Source organism: Carassius gibelio, chromosome B21 (assembly GCF_023724105.1).
Source record: "Carassius gibelio isolate Cgi1373 ecotype wild population from Czech Republic chromosome B21, carGib1.2-hapl.c, whole genome shotgun sequence".
NCBI lineage: Eukaryota > Metazoa > Chordata > Actinopteri > Cypriniformes > Cyprinidae > Carassius > Carassius gibelio.
Window position 1 is genome coordinate 9,931,334 of NC_068416.1, and position 6,561 is coordinate 9,937,894.

The 6,561-nt window shown below is 37.3% G+C and overlaps 1 long non-coding RNA gene across 1 annotated transcript; it reads left to right on the top strand.

Annotated features, from left to right (window-relative positions):
* Positions 1 to 1,476: 1,476 nt before the first annotated feature.
* LOC127985435 (uncharacterized) lies at positions 1,477 to 5,290 on the top strand. Its single transcript, XR_008160650.1, has 4 exons — positions 1,477 to 2,046; positions 2,778 to 2,825; positions 4,980 to 5,069; positions 5,159 to 5,290. It is a non-coding gene; the product is annotated as an uncharacterized LOC127985435 (long non-coding RNA).
* Positions 5,291 to 6,561: the final 1,271 nt, after the last annotated feature.

Genomic DNA, 6,561 nt, shown 5'->3' on the forward strand with positions numbered 1-6,561 from the left:
GGGCTGTGGAAATAGAATTAAAAAAATGAGGACTACTGTCAAATAATAATAAAAAAAGAGTGAGGCTTCTTGCAGTGCAGGCAGGAGAACATCCATATTTCAAACCAGTGTCATGACAACACCGGCCCTTGGTTTTGCAAAGATTCATAAAATAACCTTATACTTCTGAAGGTGAGACTGGATCACAAATTATTGTCTTGAACATACATGCATTTAGGTAGCTTGGGGGTGCATTCAGCTCACGCAGGGTGGGTCTAAGGTAAAATGCAAGTGAATGAAGAATGGCTTGATTTGAGAAAAAGGAGAAATTATTTAATGAGATTAAAAAATAAATAAATAAAAAACTGGGTGGAACTTTATCATTATAGGGTGGTTGTGTACACACACTGCCAACACACATTTCAGTTCAAACAACTTGTAAAAGTGCATATCGCTTCCGATGACCCCTTTAATGACATTTAAATCTGGAAACCAAACAGGCCACTCAAGAAAATTCTATGATCGATCCCTGAATTAAGATTCAGTAGATTTTAATGTAGGCTTTGCTAAGACTGTCCTATTGGAAGGTCCAATAACTGAAATTAGCTTTAGTCTATTCATCAAAAACTTCACAATCTTTGTGAAAATAGACTGATACTTTAAAGAATCCATGATATATTTCATATAGTTAAGATTTCCACTTCCTGCAACAGCAAAGCATTCTCATAAAAAAAAAACTGACCTATGTGTTTGTCCATGAAGAAGGTGTTCTTCTGCTCAGGTCCCTGCTGTGTGTAGCAAGACAATATGCCAGTTCTGTGACATAATGCTGTTTCTAGTCTTAAAACCACATACTTTCTTGTTGCTTACTAGCCTTTACATTCAAATGTTACTGCTAAATGTATTATGTTAAAATTTAACATCACATTTAAACAAGTCTTGATTGTTTTTGATTGTTTAAATTATTGTTTTTTAACATGGTCAACCTCAAATAGTATAGTTTGGTTCAGCAAATCTGGAGTCTTGAGGTAGAACTAGGCCTTTGAAGTTTCAGTTCTCTGTTAAACTTCCAAACAGGCACAAAGTTTCAGGAAAGAAACACTCAAGCAATGCTTTACAAATATATTTAAAATACAAAATATGTATATTTTGCCCCTGAAGTCTTCTTAAAGTTACAAAAGCATTTTGACATGTTTAGATTACATGTTTCTCATGTAAGACAATACAGGAATGAAATATCATATTCATGAAAATTATAAAAAAATTAAATCATTTCTGTTTTAGCTTTGAAATTAACTTTTTATTAACACTATAGTTAATAATGCATTTGTTGTTATAAGGATCAAATTGAATGTTACTTTATGGGAACTAATCAGAAGTAACTGTTCATGTATAAATGCTTATTCATAGTGGGTTGTTTTTTGGGGTTTTGGTTTTGATCATCAGAACTGCATCCTGTGCATGACAGTTTCATTTGTAGCTAGAAAACCACCACATCACACATTATTATTTAGAACAATCAGACAAGTTCTTTTAACTATGTTCACATTTGTCATGTTCATTAAAAGACCAAAGCTCATGGAAGAACCATCAGAAGACCCTTGACGAACAACTAAAGAGCAACTACAGGATGTAAAGTCTACCCTTAATAAGTTAACATGAAGACATGAAGCAGAAAAATGTGGTTGTGACTGAAGGCGACACAGGGAAGTGACAAATAAGATTGTTTTAATTAAACAAATTGCTTGATCTGCTTTTATGGCTATTTATTTATTTATTTGTTCTTAAAGCCTGTAATAAGCATGTAATACATTTGCTGTTACAATATTAGACAATATTTATGTTAAAATAAAAGTTTGTGACTCCTACTGATTAGATCCAAAAATAATTATCATATATACATTTAATATATAGTTAAACAATATATGCTTCATTTGTAATTTTTTTTTTTTTGTTAGCCGTCTTTTTTTATTTATTCATATACATTTTTTACTTCTAGTCTTTGGAGGACCTCCGTTAGATGGCGCACCCTTTTGTAATCAGTTGTGGAAAAGCAGATGCGCAATGGTATGCTAAGTATAAATGTTGCTCATGTTAAGAATTTCTATCTAAACCTATATTAGTCTATCATTTTTAAAGTGATAATAAATTTAAATATGATAATACTGCGAAAACTAATAAAGCTATGTTACAATGTCAGCAGTGCTATGTTTCGGTTGCCACAAAAAAAGAAGAAAAGAAGCTGTTAGCTTATTAGCCTTGTGGCTTAGGTAAACCGCTCCAGCTTACATCGGTGTTTGGTCTACAGAGTCTATAAACTGCTAAAATCTTACATTTTCTACTATTATTATTAACTATTATTTATTTTTAGTTGCCATTTTTGTTGACTTCTTGTTTTGGGCACTTTTTCATTCATTAAGATGCTTAACCATTTAAATTGAAGCCTATAATGAAGCCTTTTGAATATTGTAGTAGTGAATATTACTCTGTAGCACAAACAGTTTTAAAAATGCTTTATGCACAACTTGTGGTGTAGGGGTTAAAGTTCTGGTTTAGAAAGCTACAAGACCCGATCCATGAGCTACCGACATGATTAACTGAATAAGTAATTTTTAGTTCACTTGAATTAGGTTTTAATTAACTTCAGGACAGTGTCATGATAAAACATGCAGTTTAAACATACAGTATAAGACTCCTTTGAGGAGTTAAAGTCTTCATTACGATGGTCAAACGTCCTTATGATTCACACTCTGGATTTAGGTTCTGCTAACTACTGTTTTATTTGCTTTTGTTTTCAGGGTACATTGCACTGTCTCCCTCGTCAACCCTCAGTGGGTCAAATTAAGGTATTTGTGTTTGTGGGATGGTCTGTACTTACGTTTGATGTCAAAAAAATATTTGACTCATTGTTTTTAATAATTATAACCATAAACAGCTTACAATAATGCTTATATCTGACAGTTCTAGCACTGTGTTAACACTTATCGAATGTACTTTTCAAAAGTAGCATTAAAGTGGATTTTGTAAAAGAAACTACAATCTTTATGTCAAAGTTTATATCATACTCTGATTAGTTTATCAAAATTTTCAATAGATTAATTACTGATTACCAATAGAATCAATAATGACATTAATATATATTTTTGTAAATTCTTAAAAGTACTCTGAACAAAATTATAAACGCAACACCTTTGTTTTTGCCCCCATTTATCATGAGCTGAACTCAAAGATCAAAGACTTTTTCTATGTACACAAAAGGCTTATTTCTCTCAAATATTGTTCACAAGTCTGTCTAAATCTGTGTAAGTGAGCACTTCCTTTTCCAAGATAATCCATCTTACTCGAAGGTTTGGCATATCAAGATGCTGATTTAGACAGCATGATTATTGCACTGGTGTGTCGTAGGCTGGCCAGCATAAAATGTGCAGTTTTACTGTATGGGGGTCCGGGGTTGGGTTGGGGGGGGGCATGGGGTTGGTTTGGATGGGGTCCAAATTACTTTTACAAATTACAAATTACATCATTCAGCTTAGTTCAGTTTAAATAGTATCTATGCAATCATTTGCAATCAAGTCAACTATAGCGCTGTAAATGAAGTGTCCCCAACTAAGCAAGACAGAGGCGACAGCAGCAAGGAATCCAAACTCCATCGGTGTCAGAATGGAGAAAACACCTTGGGAGAAACCAGGGTTTAGTCGGGGGGCCAGTTCTCCTCTGACCAGACGAAACCAGCAGTTCAAATCCAGGCTGCAGCAAAGTCAGATTGTGCAGAAGAATCATCTGTTTCCTGTGGTCTGTCCCAGTGGTCATTTGAAACGAGGTCTTTACAGTGGATCTGTATCCGGGGCTCATCTAATTGTCCTGGTTCGGTGAGTATTCTGACTATGCAAGAACTGGGATGTTTTTAGCTTCCAGGAATTGTGTACAGATACTTGCAACATGTGGCCGTGCATAATCATGCTGCAACATGAGGTGATGGTCGTGGATGAATGGCACAACAATGGGCCTCAGGATCTCGTCACAGTATCTCTGTGCATTCAAAATGCCATCAATACAATGCACTTGTGCTCGTTGTCCATAACATATGCCTACCCATACCATAACCCCACCACCACCATGGGCCACTCGATCCACAAATCAGATAACTGCTCACCCACACAATGCCATACATAGTGTCTGCCATCTGCCCTGTACCGTGAAAACCAGGATACATACGTGAAGAGAACACCTGTCCAAAGTGCCAGACACCATAGAATGTGAGCATTTGCCCACTCAAGTCGATTACAACGAAGAACTGCAGTCGAGACATGGATGAGGACGAAGAGTATGCAGAGCTTCCCCGAGATGGTTTCTGACAGTTTGGGCAGAAATTATTTAGTTATGCAAACTGATTGTTGCAGCAGCAGTCCAGGTGGCTGGTCTCAGACGATCTTGGAGGTGAAGATGCTGGATGTGGAGATCTTGGGCTGGTGTGGTTACACGTGGTCTACGGTTGTGAGGACAGTTGGATGTACTGCCAAATTCTCTGAAATTCCTTTGGAGATGGCTTATGGTAGAGAAATTAACATTCAAATCACGGGCAACAGCTCTGGTGGACATTCCTGCAGTCAGCATGCCAATTGCACACTACCTCAAAACTTGCGACATCTGTGTCACTGTGATGTGTGATAAAACTGGACATTTTAGAGTGGCCTTTTATTGTGGCCAGCCTAAGGCACACCTGTACAATAATCATGCTGTCTAATCAGCATCTTGATATGTCACACCTGTGAGGAAGATAGATTATCTCGGCAAAGGAGAAGTGCTCACTAACACAGATTTAGACAGATTTGTGAACAATATTTGCCAGAAATAGACCTTTTGTGTACATAGAAAAAGTCTTCGATCTTTGAGTTCAGCTCATGAAAAATGGGGGCAAAAACAAAACTGTTGCATTTATAATTTAGTTCAGTGTAATTCAGTGTAATTCATGACATTAACAAATGCAATGATATATTTAGACCCCTGTCCAGTGTGTGGAAAACCCTAAAGGTTCAGGTGGAGTTATAATATATGACCAGATGATGTTCGCCATGAACAAACAACACTTGGTAGGTTTACATACTTTACTACTTCCACACCAAAACTAAAAAATGACAAGAGTCTTAGTTTATTAAAAGTCTGGTTTTGTTTTCTGCAGGTGGCAGTTCTTCTCCCTAGAGGTGAAAAACTCTGTCAGACCAATTCTGTTGTAATAGAAAGTGAATACGAGGAAGATGAATACCTCCCAAGACCTTAACAACATCTCACCCTTTATACTTCAAATAAAGGCATTTTACCATAATCTGTGTCTTTGTGCCTTTCAAGAGATCTAGAGCGACTTAGAATATGTCAATGTAAATATGTCCTATCCTGAATAAAGGAGCAGAAAATCTGTAAAAATTAAACATCCAACACAAAACTAGACCTTCAAATCACAATAGTGGCCAATTCACGCATATAGTGAGTGCACTAAAAAATACACAACTAGAAGCAGAGAAATATTCACTTTCTAGATGCTAAAGCCATACAGACAGGCTAGTTCACTCATTTTTTAAAAAGTGACCCATAGAAAACCCATAATAAATAGGCCTACGAACTTTACATTTAGAGATTAGCAGTCCTCCCTATCATAAAAGAAGTAAACTTTAGGATAGTCCTAGAGTACTTAAAAAAAAAAAAAAAAAAAAAAAAGTAGAGATTACAGAAATAATATACATTTTTTCAAACATATAATGACATGTTAATTCTGATTAAAGGAAAATGCTTTGTAGTTTACATTTATATTAAATTGCAGTTAGTTGAACTTTAGGTCAAAGTAGAAAATAAGTGCAGCATCAAGCAGTTGGTTAATAAATAGTCAAGAATATGGACTTCTTCAGTACACTTAAGTGGCTTTTTATTTCAGTAATATCATGATATTTGCAATAATTTTATATACAAAATTTGAAGTAAACTATAAGTCCACATTCACAACAGTTAAGTACAGTTCCCTTTCAGTCGGTCACATTCTACGTTACGTCAGAAAGAGAATGTCAGGCCAAGCGGAATTCCTGAGATGGGCAACCAGGAGTTGGAGACGTCAGGAGATGGTAGCAGGACCACTCCTTCCCCCGGAGGAGTGGTACAAATGAATGCGCCCAGTGGTACACAAAAGAACCTTCACTAAAAGAGCGGTTTCCTCAGCTCTTTTAGTGACCGCCGGTCCCCAAGAGGGCACGAACGACAGTTGGCGATGTGCTTCCTTGCATCTCTTGCTACCCTCTCCCCTTGCCAGTTTCCATGAAAAGCTGGCTTGAGGACGCTTTGCCTTCTCATGCCCTCTTTGCTACTTGGACTCAGACGAGTGCCCACACACTCCACCTCCACTAAGGGACACTATACCTCTCATGCCGGGGCTGTCTGCTCCACCTGTAGTTCCCTTGACCCCGCTGGATCAGTTTCTGGGAGCCTGGCTAGAGCTTCCCAGGCCATCCTGCTGGCTCATCCGGATGATCAGGCTCGGCTACGCGATTCAGTTCACCCAGCATCCCCCCCAGGTTTCGGGGTGTTCGTGCGGCGATG